The sequence below is a fragment of the Pseudorasbora parva genome, chromosome 20, assembly GCF_024679245.1.
Source record: "Pseudorasbora parva isolate DD20220531a chromosome 20, ASM2467924v1, whole genome shotgun sequence".
NCBI lineage: Eukaryota > Metazoa > Chordata > Actinopteri > Cypriniformes > Gobionidae > Pseudorasbora > Pseudorasbora parva.
The window spans coordinates 1,629,742-1,643,697 of NC_090191.1; positions in this window are offsets into that span (position 1 = coordinate 1,629,742).

Consider the following 13,956-nt stretch of genomic DNA (forward strand, 5'->3'; position numbering starts at 1 on the left):
TCATTAGGAGAACGATCCCTGAAAGGGACCTGCCCATGGTGCTGGAAGCTATGTCTCAATTCCATTTTGAGCCTCTGGAGAATATTTCCTTAAAGTTGCTGTCCTTCAAAGTAGCACTGCTCTTGTCAGTGCATTACATGCACTCTTGGTCCATCCCTTGTGCATCAAATTCTCTCTGAATGTTTTCCTTAAGACTAATCTGACCTTCATGCCAAAATGTTTCCGTGCGTTCACATCAGAGGTGTTGGAGCTGTCTGCTTTTCACCCTCCGCACCTTTCCTCTGCAGAGGATACAAGGCTAAATGCCCTCCATGCATTACAGACGTATGTGGCTAGGACCAGTGCGTTCGGAAGAGTGACCAACTCTTTGTTTCATGAGCCCCTCCCAACAAAGGGGATCCCCTGTCTAAGCAATGCCTCTCACACTGGCTTGTGGATGCTATAATTTTGGCTTATGAATCAAAGGGACTGCAACCCCAAGGGGACATCCAAGCTCATTCTACGAGGGGCTTAGCCACCTCTTGGGCTCTGTTCAGGGGTGTATCACTGCAGGATATGCTCTGCTGCCAGTGGGTTCATGATTATGAGACAAGTCCAGCACTGCCCATTGAGGAGAATGTCTTGTTCTGGCTAATAGGACCTCGCTGTGAGTGTATTGGGCAATCTGGGAGCTGTCCATGTCTCTCCCATAGGTAGATCTCGAACACAAGATGATGAAAGAGAACAATAGGTTACTTTCGTAACCCCAGTTCTCTGAAACATAGAGTGGGGAGCTTTGCCCTTGACACCAGCTTTGCCCCGCTTGCAGCACTAGAAGCAAATATACTTACTGATGTACAGTAGCGCACACAGTCTATATATGCCCATAGGTAAAGGGTTTGGCCTTACTGGGCATTGGCTGGATGCTCCTGGCTGTCTTGTCAGACTTGATGCTATTGGATGCCTCTGCAGAGGTCAGGTGCAGATGTCCTTCCCATAGGTGGAGCTCCCCATATGGAAAAGTCTTGCTAAAAACATATGTGATTCTTATATGTTCCAACAGAAAACTATAAGGATCATATATGCTGCAAAAACCACATATACAAATTGTACAATATTCATGTATTTTCAATCATATATGTCCTACACTGTAAAAAAATATATATGCTGGATTGTGTTAAATACAACCCCTGCAAATCAGTGAGATTTTACTTTAGTAAATTAATTAGCAAGTAAAACGAATAAAAATGGGTAACCCTAACGCAAAGAAAATATTTCCTTATATATGTGAATAATAAATATATTAAATTATTTAACTGCATATTAAAAATATACAGGATAAATATATTACAAAAATTTATAATACATGAGGAATTGCTGCTTTCAATTAGAAAAATATGTGACAATATATTTACTTATATATCATAATGTATGTCATGATATACCCAAAAATATATTGAACAAAATAATATATATATTACAAAATAAAAGGAACTGTAGTCCGTTACAGTTACTGAGAAAGTGCTATTATATTACAGTTACTTATGAAAATGTTAACAATTACAAAGGGTATATATATTTAACCTCCTTTAAATCAGAAGTAAAGCATGATGGGAAGTAGAAATTTGTTGTAACTCATTCTGTAAAAGTGTTTATGTGTGTACATGCATTCACATTAATATGGCAAATTCAATATACAGTAAGGCTACACAATAAAGGATACAACTTAATGGATATTACATGTAATACTATTTATATCTTAATTACTAAATATTGTATGTGTTAAAATATAGCCATATTTTATAAATATAGTCAATATGCATACATTGCAGTAGCTATATTAAAAAAGGCTTTAGTTGAACTTTCCTTTATTCCTTTATATTTCCTTTAATATAGGCTATTTTGCGTATAATTGCAGTATATTCCCATATATTTGTTTCGTAATGTTCTACCCATACAAACTATTTGTTAACAGCAATATCAGCAATATTTAAAAAATAATAATTAAACACTCACTCTAAGCATTAGGCTTAGACGATGAAGATTTCTGTAACAAAAATAGCCTTAGTTCTGTCATCGCAAACTGCGCATGCGTCAACGCGCCGCGGCCAGGAGGAAATCAATCGCGGGTTCTTGTTGTCTCCGTGATATGATTGCCTCCCAGCGGGACCGCGAGGTGTCGAGCTCCAGGTAAGAATTGTGTTTGTCATGTCGTTCTCAATGCAAATGTTAACTTATTTAATGGCAAGATTTGCTAAAAGATTTGTAAATTGTTCGTTTCTGTTATCATGTCGGTGCCACAGCCGTAGTGTTAGGTAACGTACAGGTAACGTTAAGCCTAATTATGCTGGGCGCACGTGCAAAAATATTCGTATTTAATGTGCAAAAACAAGTGAAAAATGCTTATATTTGTATTAAAGTTATTAAACTATATGATTGGCCTCCTCATTTGTTAGTCCCTTTGAATAAAAACGTCTGCTAAATGATCAAATGTAAAAAACGACTATTCTAGTTGTTTAACTATGTCATTTGATAACTAAGTTAAACCCTAAAGCTCATGGTTTGCATAGATAACGTTATACAACGATTGTGACACAGTGAAAGCTGTGTGACACTGACAAAAAGCAAAAGTTAGAATAAATGTAATGTGATTTGTTTACCGGTATGTTCCTTCTGTCATCATTAATAGTCTATTTTGTGCCAATTCACTTTAAAAGAGTTAATGTTTTAGTGACCTTGAGTTTGCAAATTGCTCTAATGTAGTTAAAATATAGCTAAAATATAAACTTCTATCATTTGCATTCATGTAACTGCAACATATATGAATCTAAATGATGTACAATATTACAATTTTGTAATAGAAAGTAAGTAACTGTATAAGAATATATTGTTATACTGGAAAAAACATTATAATGAAACGTGTTTCTAATTTTCATGTATGTAAATGGGGTGGTCAAGAAGATTTTCTTTTTCTTCCACAGAAAGATCTTCATGAAAACATTTGAAGACCACGCAAGAAGAACAGGTTCAGCCACAGACTGTTTCATCCCATGAGGACTGGTTCAGTTCTGAAGCGGAAGTGTTGAAGAAGTTTATGTACTCTGAGTTGTAAGACTTGAACTAATGTTAACAAATGAGACTTTATTGTAATGTATTAACTAACATGAACTAACAATGAGCAATACATTATTACAGTATTTATTAAACTTTCTCAATTTTTAACGTTTAGTTCACCCAAAAATGCATGTTGTTAAATGACCCTCATGTCGTTCCAAACCCATAAGACGTTCATTTATTTTCAGAACACAACAAATAAAGCTTTAATATGTGTACTATAATTACTATGTGAAATAAGTTAATATAGTAATTGATATAGATACTGATATAGATATCCATATTTATAACCTTATTGACTAAAATAACCAGCTCATGGTAGACGACTTGCGACCAGAGAGTGACCTGAGTGATGTGATGTAGGAGTAGCGTTAGCTTCAACGTCTCTCTGGGCAACAAAATCAAGCGCTTCTCTTTTATCGAATCCTCTTTAAATTAAAATTCGTGACCAGTGTTTTGTTTTCCTCTATTCTCTGCATATCCGCATTCATCAATACATCATGCTTCAGGTCAGAGGTCACTCTTGGCGTAAGTAGACCCGCACAGTTGACTGCCAGAAGATAGATGTTTTAGTCTAAAGTCAAAAATATGGATATTTTTCTAATAAAAAATGCATAGCTTCTCTTCAGAAGGCCTTTATTAAAAGATTTTTTAACATGTCCTGATAATTTACTCACCCCCATGTCATCCAAGATGTTCATGTCTTTCTTTCTTCAGTCGAAAAGAAATTCAGTTTTTTGAAGAAAATATTCCAGGATTTTTCATCATATAATGGTTTTTAGTTGCAACCAAAATACTGAAGGTCCAAATCAATGCAGTTTCACCTCCGTGTTTACAAAGCGCTCATGTGAAGACTAATACAAATGCCCTCTAGCCAATAAAAATAATATAAAACAACGATACTGGATGATTTTGAAGTTGAAAATTGAGTGTTTTTGCTAAAGGGCGTTTATTAGTCTTCACATGAGCGCTTTGTAAACACGAGGGCGGGACTTCTGCCTACGTCTATGTGACCATTGACACGTGATTACGTCATCCTTGGCACCTCGCAGAGCTGAGCAAGTTGAACAATTAAGGTTGAAAAGTATATTAATTTTTTTTAAATGACTGATCGTTTGACTAGATAAGACCCTATTCCTCATCTGGGATCACGCAGGGGCTATGAAGCCCTTTGAAACGGCGTTGATCTGGACCTTCAACATTTTGGTTGTAACTAAAAAAGCATTATATGATGAACAATCCTGGAATGTTTTCTTCAAGAAACTTAATTTCTTTTCCACTGAAGAAATAAAGACATGAACATCTTGGATGAGATGGGGGTGAGTAAATTATCAGTCAATTTTCATTTTGGGGTGAACTAATCCGTTCATTATCTTTGATTGATGGCCATTACACAGTGTTCAGTGTATTTTGTTGTTGTTTTTTGGGTTTTGTTTTTTTCCTGAGCAAAGTTCAGTTTGCTATCAAGTTGGAATTGTAAATGACTCATGTGGAGTATAATTTGATTATTTCATTTTGTGTTGAAATAAAAGTGTTTCCATCACAAATGTGTGTATGTCATTGATTGAAATCATATATGGTTAGTATATGCAGAGATGTTGTAATATTGACTGAAATCATGTATGATTATTATATGTTGTTTATATGTATATTATATAAACTTGAAGAGCTAACACACCATTTCCCTGTTAAAAAAATATGAAATCTGTATAAAAATCATATAAACAAATGACACAAAATATAAATAAATCCTATATGACTTTAATATGACTAGCATATGATTCAGTATAAGAACTTTATATGATTTGTATATGAATATCATGTATTTTCTACTAATACCATATACCATTGCATACTGTTTACATGTAAAACTCATATAAGATTTTTGCAGGATTCATACATGACCCAAAAGTTTTCTGTGTGCTTTTTAGTATGAAATGGGCCATAAACGGTCTGATTTTGTGTATGACATATATGGGACTTACATTAAACATATAAGATAATTCTGACTGATTTAAGTAAGGAACATATATGGTCGCTATATGAACCATATAGGTTTTTTTCATATGGGTCTCCACTCAATGTTTCAGAGAACCAGGGTTATGATAGTAACCTATTGTTTCTCATGTGGACGTCTCTATGAATAAATGTGCATGGCACCTCAGTGATCAAACCCATATGATTGTCTCCTGTTAATCAAATGTCATACGCTTGGAATAATACATTCACATTTAACGTAACAGTAGGAAAATAATATCCTATTTATTATATGATTATCTAAATATCCTGTTTGATAGAAAGTTGTTGTCTCCTTCCCCAAAATACTCTCTACTTCACCAATAGAGGCATTGCTTGATCTGAAACCACAAAGCAAATGACCTATTTCAAGTATATACTCTATTATAATGTCAGTAGGAGTTTTGGGGAATAATTTTCGAGTCATATAAACGGATATGACATCCAGATTGACCCTTATCCCTTAATGTGCGTTTTTAGTGTTGTGCCGAGGTTATAAAACTCAGTAAGGGCATTTGTTCTGTAATTGCCTTCACTACACTACTGGCAAGGCACATCATATTATTTCAGTAGAAAAGGGCAGATCCTCCAACACATAGCCGCTGGGTGAAAGAAGTAATGTCTTACATTCAGATGGAAAAGATTAAATACATGGTTTGGGCCTCAAAACGCAAGTTCCGAGAGATAAGGTCGCCCTTTATAAGATATTTTTAAGAACTCCCCTGCCTTTAAAATAGAGCAATCTACCGCAATCTCACGTACTTCACCATCTCATACTCTGCTTTATCTATACTATTTATTTTAAGTATTTATTTATGTCTGTGACTTTTTGTTTATAGGACTCTTTTACCATTAAAGCCACTAGTGTTAGCTCTTCGATTCTGTCATTTTGGAGCAATATTCTTATGGTGTGAAATGATGTACTTTGTGAAGATGTGCCTTTTCTAGCAATCTTTATTTTATTTTTTTTGCTCACTGTCAAACCCGTATAAATCACCTATGTTTCCTAGCTGCTATTAAGCCTTTTTACATTTAAAGATAGCTAATAGACTGAACAAAAGGAAACACTTGATTATATCACTGTCAAGAATGGAATATGTAAATTATACTGTATATATTTTATTATTATTATATACTTCTTTTTTTAGTTTTTCCTACAAGTTGAGGGGAGGGGGATGGGAGAATAATTGTAATGGAAAATGTTAAAATTCAATAATTTTTTTTTTTTTTTAAAGTAAAATAAGTTTAAATAAGTTCATGCAGACTCTTATTTACATGACACAAAAACTTTTAAACCGCTAATCCAATATGTATGCTGTAAACTGCATCGTAGAGAAGAAAAGCTCTGCTTTCCATAGGTATAACATCTCGAGAATGATCATTCAGAGGCTCCGTAGTCAGCGTGGATGCGTCATCAAAATATACAGTATTGATTTGTCAAGGAAACACACGTGGGATGGTCCCCTGAGCAAACAGAAATATTTTTTTATCATTAGTTGATAATGAAATTATATTAATTTAATCCATTCTCAGAATAAATAAATGTAAAATTGGGACATCAAATGAGCAAGATTGAAACCTGTTTAAATGATATATAGCACTTGATGCTAACTACTAGAATGGGTGAGAAAAACTAAGGCGCCCCAAAAATGTTCTTGGTCTTTAAGGGTTTAACAATTATACGGCAAAAATTAAAAATCATCCTGATTTAGATTCATTGTCACTTTTGGCTTTTGGCTTGCTTAATTGGGAAAACTTAAATCCACTAAATTACTAATCTGCCTGCATTGACACTATATGAATCACCGTTTTCTCCAGAGCTGGTGTACAACCGAATCAAATTCTGTTGCAGTATTTTCTGCTTTGAAACAATCAGTATTGTAAAAAGTGCTATATAAATAAAGGTGACTTGACATATACAGTAAAAAACAGCAGATCATTCAGCCAGGATTTTTACACAGGTGGCGGGAGAAAAACACGGCCATTCTGGATTCAGACAGCAATAAAATCCCAGATTAACCCCTGTAAATGATGAGAATACCTGACGACCCCATGAGAAACAGTTACCGTCTGAACAGGGCTAATGACAACATGTACAATGACTGAACACTATATAACTTACCAGAGGTAATGCATGACCAAGAGCCAAAGCCACGCTCAGCAGAAGAAAAGCACATAAATACATCCTCACTGCAAATCATAATGACCACATTTGATTAATAAATCTCATATTACCCTACAAGCATTTGTATATATATTAGAAGACCATTAACTCAGGAGCTAAAGGAGCGATACATACCAGTTTCCAGTCACTGAAGAGGCTTTGTGAGTTCACATGTGGAGTGATAGTCCTTTATTAGTTTAATTCGCCCTGCAGCACTGCCTTAAACCCGCCCTGAAACTGACTGTAAAACCGGCTAGATTGCAAAATGAACACAACAGAACAATTTGGTTAAAATAACCACACGGCATGTTGCAATTTGTGATCAAGTGGATGAGAGCCAATGAGCGTTTAGTACCACTGCCATAAAACATATTTAAAAAAATTAAAAAATTGTAGCGCTTCTTGAGTTGCACAATTTTTACAATATTGAATTCCTAAGTCAAGCTCAGTATTTGATGTTTACGATCGCTGCTAAGAAAGGAGATAAAGATCACTGGATAAATGGCTAAATTTGGATCTGTTCCTCGCAGGATTCGGAAGATTTGGATTACAGCAAACAAATAAAATGTATTTATTTTGTGAATTTGTGATTGTCATTCACTGTATAGGAAAAAGATTACAGCAAGTACAGTAAACTGCATTTACTAAATGTGACTAAAAGCATTTATTAAATAACATCATTGATATGAAAAATACAAACCCGATTCCAAAAAAAGTTGGGACACTGTACAAATAGTGAATAAAAACAGAATGCAATGATGTGGAAGTTTAACATTTTAATATTTTATTCAGAATAAAACATAGATGACATATCAAATGTTTAAACTGACAAACTGTATAATTTTAAGGTGAAAATAAGGTGATTTTAAATGTCATGGCATCAACACATCTCAAAAAAGTTGGGACAGGGTCATGTTTCCCGCTGTGTGGCATCCCCTCTTCTTTTTATATCAGTCTGTAAACGTCTGTGGACTGAGGAGACGAGCTGCTCAAGTTTAGGAATAGGAATGTTATCCCATTCTTGTCTAATACAGGCTTCTAGCTGCGTAACTGTCTTAGGTCTTCTTTATCGCATCTTCCTCTTTATGATGCACCAAATGTTTTCTAATGGGTAAAAGATCTGGACTGCAGGCTGGCCATTTCAGTACCGGATCCTTCTTCTACGCAGCCATGACGTTGTAATTGATGCAGTTTGTGGTCTGGCATTGTCATGTTGGAAAATGTAAGGTCTTCTCTGAAAGAAATGACGTCAGGATGGGAGCATATGTTGTTCTATAACTTGGATACACCTTTGAGCATTGATGGTGCCTTTCCAGATGTGCAAACTGCCTATGCCACACACACTCATGAACCCCATACCATCAGAGATGCAGGCTTCTGAACTGAGCGCTAATAACTTGGATTGTCCTTTTCAAATTTTGATTCGTCTGACCACAGAAAAGGTTTCCACTTTGCCACAGAGAAAATGGCTGCGCTTCTGGATCATGTTTAGATATGGCTTCTTTTTTGGACCTATGCCGGCAACGGCGAATGGCACGGTGGATTGTGTTGACGTCAATGTTTTCTGGAAGTATTCCTAAGCCCATGTTGTGGTTTTACAGCCTTCACCCTTACACACAGAGATTGTTCCAGATTCTCTGAATCTTTTGATGATATCATGGACTGTAGATGATGATAACTTCAAACTCTTTGCAATTTTTCTCTGAGAAACTCCTTTCTGATATTGCTCCTCTATTTTTCACCGCAGGAATTGGTGATCCTCTGCCCATCTTGACTTCTGAGAGACACTGCCACTCTGAGAGGCTCTTTTTCTACCCAACCATGTTGCCAAGTGACCTAATAAGTTGCAAATTGGTCCTCCAGTTGTTCTTGTACAGTTGTTCAGTTGGCCTCTTATTGCTACCTGTCCCAACTTTTTTGTGGCTCTTATGAAATCCAGAATGAGCCGACATTTGGCATGACATTTCAAAATGGCTCACTTTCAACATTTTATATGTTATCTACATTATATTGTGAATAAAATATAAGTTTATGTGATTTGTAAATTATTGCATTCCTTTTTATTCACAATTTGTACAGTGTCCCATCTTTTTTGGAATCGGGTTTTTACACAATCAAAACATTAATAAAAAAATAATAAAAATTATATATGGAAACTGCTACACATTCACCCGTATACGTAAATATTTTATGTTCTTAGAGCTGTCAATTCGTTAGTTAGTGTACTTTATAGTGTGATTGAAAACGTACATAAATGTACGTGTGGTAGAACCACATTTTTGGTAAAAATAGACGTACTGTCAGAAGATCACATCGGTTTTTACTGAAAAGGTCAAATGATGATGTGAAGGCTAAAGTTTTCATCCAGAGGCAGGAACTTGAGGTTGTACATGAATTTAAATATCTAGGAATAATAATGGATTCTCAGATTTCTGTGGAGATTAACAGTGAAATTTTAATTTCACTCCAAATGAATATAGAAACAACTTAAAGACTTTCAATGGCATCTTTTAATGAATGAAGGCCAGTATCACTGACACTACTGCTACTGATGCCTCTATGAAATTGATTTCTTAAAACATAGACATATATAGACATTCAACATTACATTATATTTTAAAGCTATCAATTTCAACTTAAGTTCAGTTAAATAAGAGTGGTTTTGATCTTTTACCTGTGATTTGGATTTCCTTGTTTGCCCATGTTTTTTGGCCCTGTGCCTATTTATGGATTATGGATGTGGATTCCCGTAAATAAAAGCTGCGCCTGGATCTTCAACCTGTTCTTCAGATCACTTTTGTAACACATGCAATAAAACCTTTTGAAACAAAGCAGGAGGTGAATAGTCATTTCCCATGAATGAGTACATTACTGCGGTGACGCATTGCTGCCATATCCACCCAATTATGTCGTAATAATGAGATGTCGTTTTAACAACATTTGTCTTGTAATAATGAGATGTTATCACATTAAAACAACATATTTTTATTGTTAAAGCGACATATTTTCTCATAATAAAGACGTGTTGTATAATGATGTGTACAAACTATGCCTTTATCCACATTAGAGAATTGATATAGCCTATGTGCCTTCGTCACACTGAGCCATACCTGAGGATGCACTGGGTAAGACTTAAGATTTAGAGAGACATTTTTATAGATTGCTACAAAGCCAACTTCAATTTTATTTTCATGAAGGTAGTTCATATAAATACATGTCTAATAACTTTACAAAACTTTGAAGCTTATTATAGCTTGTTTTGATTATGAAAATATTTATTCATTTTTTCACATTACAGTAAACTGCCATGTGTCTGCTTTCAAATGAGACCATACTTGTGCTTTTAGTGCAAAGGATTCATGAACTATGTCAGTTTTAGTCTGAGTATGCAATGGTTTTGGATTTTTTCAAGAGCGGGGGTGCAGGCTAACAAGGTTCTAACAGATCTAAAAGTCGGAGATCTGCAAGTGCTGTCTCCCTCCTGTCTTGAGTTTGCACCTGGCATGGTGAAAGCATTTCAGTTTCCCAAAGAGGGATATGTGCCTAAGTTCCCCACTAATGGGGTAGGCCAACGCGGCAACCTCCTGTATTCTCTCTTGAAGCCAATACAGAAGTAAATTAAACTGCAATTCATTCGACTGGCCACTAGAGTCTAGCTCCAGAAGGAGCAGAATCTCATTGAGCCTCATGTTAAAATTCCCAACTTTACAGCAGAAAAAAACATGTTTATAGCCTGGTACAAATTGTGGTTTTGGTCTATACGTCTAATTTTGCCCTTCATGACGACTGTGAGGGGGGTGAATGTTTGTGTAACTTATTTGTTATATAAAGCCTTAAAGTTCTGCATAATTAAGGGCAAAGTAGCTTTGAGTGACAGGTGGATAGCCATTTATCCGCCCTCTTTATTCATTGCGGAGCTTTATTCATAAGCTCCGCCCACATCCCGCCTCTTTACCCATTTTCTGTTTTCTGGGCGTGATGCGCGATGACACGTTGCCAAGATGGCGACGCCCAGCTCGTCTCTACTTTACACTTCAGAACGGCTTATCGGAATCCTATGGGTGACATCACGGACACTACGTCCATGTTTTTTCGGTCTCTAAGTAAAGGTAAGCCTGCATCTAAACAGACGCTGAGCAAGTGGATAGTCGAGGCTATTTCTGCTGCTTATGAGTTGGCTCGTCAGCCTTCACTGTTACGGGTCCGAGGCGATTCCACTCTACTCGGAGTACGGGTATGTAGTAAAGTTCGTAGTTTAGGGAAGGAAGGAGGCAGGAATCAGCGAACGTTCAAAAGACAAAATCAAAATAAATAAACAAAAGTACTGCGGGCAGTCTTTTTGATAAGAAGCAAAGCAAGAACATCGGTAATGGATTGACGTGCTTAAAGCTCCACTGTGTGATATTTTCCCCCGTCTAGCGGTGTAAAGGTTTATGACCATCCAGTGAATATTAGTTTCTGTTCCTCTCAATTCTGATTTCGTTTGAACTCCTACGGTGGCCGATTTAGTCCAAGATTAACATGGCAATCCCCCTCTTCATATTCGACACGGTGCCATCAAGTGTTAAAACGCGAAAGGCGAAGCTTGAATTTACGGGTATGTCCCTCTTTGGCTACTGTACTTTCAAGATGGAGGAGCAACATGGCGACCGGCATTCGAACCCCTCACCCGTATGTATTTTCAATGGCATATTATAAACTTACGAGAATACTTTATTACTTGAAAGAAGGAAATATACATTAATGAGCACATATATTTTTGAAAGAACTAAGTGTTTTTAGCTAAGAATAAACTAAAAAAGTTACACAGTGTAGCTTTAACAACATTATTTTGAATAGGTAAGTCATCCACTCTAAATACAGAGACTGTGGATCATTGGGTATTTGGTAATCTTAATTACGGGCCTATAGATATTTATGATATTTGTGGCTGCACCGGGGTCCGTCATTACTAGGTTAAAGTTACGCCACTGAGGCTAATTATGAGCGGTCCATGGCCCCAAATTTTTTTGTGAAATTTCGGTTTAGATGATGGTTATCTATTATGAACTGTTAGCTACATCAATAAATTACAACAATCTTGTACTATGGGCACTGCCACTGATCCAGGCAGCAGAAGAGCCTATTTTACGCTGAGCTTGCTCCTGCTTTTCAAACATGGAAGTGTGACAAAGGCACATACACTTTATAAATTCTCTGATGTGGATAAAACCATATTTTGTACACTTTTTGTGTCACTATACAACACATTCCCCTATTACGAGAAAATATGTTGTTTTAACTAAAACAAATTTTAACGACATATCTCGTTATTACGACATAATTGAATAATAATATGTATGTTGCAGCAATGCGTCACCGTACATTCCTGTATAATTGGGTTTTTCAAACATTAATTACCTTGCAGTAAAGTTAAAAGAAAACACAATGGAAAGACTTCAGACCTGCTGAGCAGCTCCATATGTGGTTACACCTTTCAACGTATAAAACATATCACGAAAAAACTCTGCTAGTTATATAGAAGATGGAAGATTGTTTCATTTACACAATTATATACAATATTGGAATCTGAATGAAGCTTATGCAGTATGTTAATTGCTTAGAAGTTTGTCTCATTTACACAATTATATACAATATTGGAATCTGAATGAAGCTTATGCTGTATGTTTATTGCTTAGACATTTGTCCGTGTCATGTCAGGCACGAGTCGGTGGGCGGGGCTACAGAATCAGGCGTTGTCCTTCTTATGTTGAGGTGGTGTTTCGCCACACTCTGACATGAGATCACATTTGTGTTTTACTAAAAGGTCAAATGATGATGTGTAGGCAGACATATTCATCCAGGGACAGAAACTTGAGGTATTATATGAATTGAAATATCGAGGAATAATAATGGATTCTCGCCTTTCTGTCAAGATGAACAGTGAAATTGAATTACTCTCCAAATGAATGTAGAAACAACTTAAAGACTGTCAATATTCATCTTTTAATGAATGAGGGCCAGTATCACTGACACTACTGCTACTGATGTCTCTATGAAATTGATCTCTTAAAGCATTAATGATAGACATTCAACATTACAGAATAATTGAAAGCTATCAATTTCAACTTAACTTTAAGAAAAGTGCCTTATAAATAAAATGTATTATAATTATTAAGTTCAGTTAATAAGAATGGTTCAGATCTTTTGCCTGGTCTTTGGATTACCTTGTTTGCTTGTGTTTCTCAGAACTTGTTCAATGTTTGGTTTGTTTGCCCGAGTTTTTGACCCTGTGCCTGTTTATGGATTATGACTGTGAATTCCTGTAAATAAAAACTGTGTCTGGATCTTCAACCTGTTCTGTTTCGTAACACGGTTAATACAAACTTTTGAAACAAAGCAGGAGGTAAACAAGACAATTTGCCACGAATGAGGACATTCCTACGGTGACGCATTGCTGCCACATGCATATTATTTTCCCACTTAATTATGTCGTAATAATGAGATGTCATTTTAACAACATCTTTTCTCGTAATAATGAGATGTTATAACGTTAAAAGATATTTTTGTTGGTTGTGTATTTGTTTATTATTATTATTATTATTGGTCTGTGTGCATATTTATTAATAACATTTAGTTAATTACCATTCCCTGTCCGGGTTGTAGTCACTGGGAAGGGCAAAATGTTTGAATTTGCATGGTGG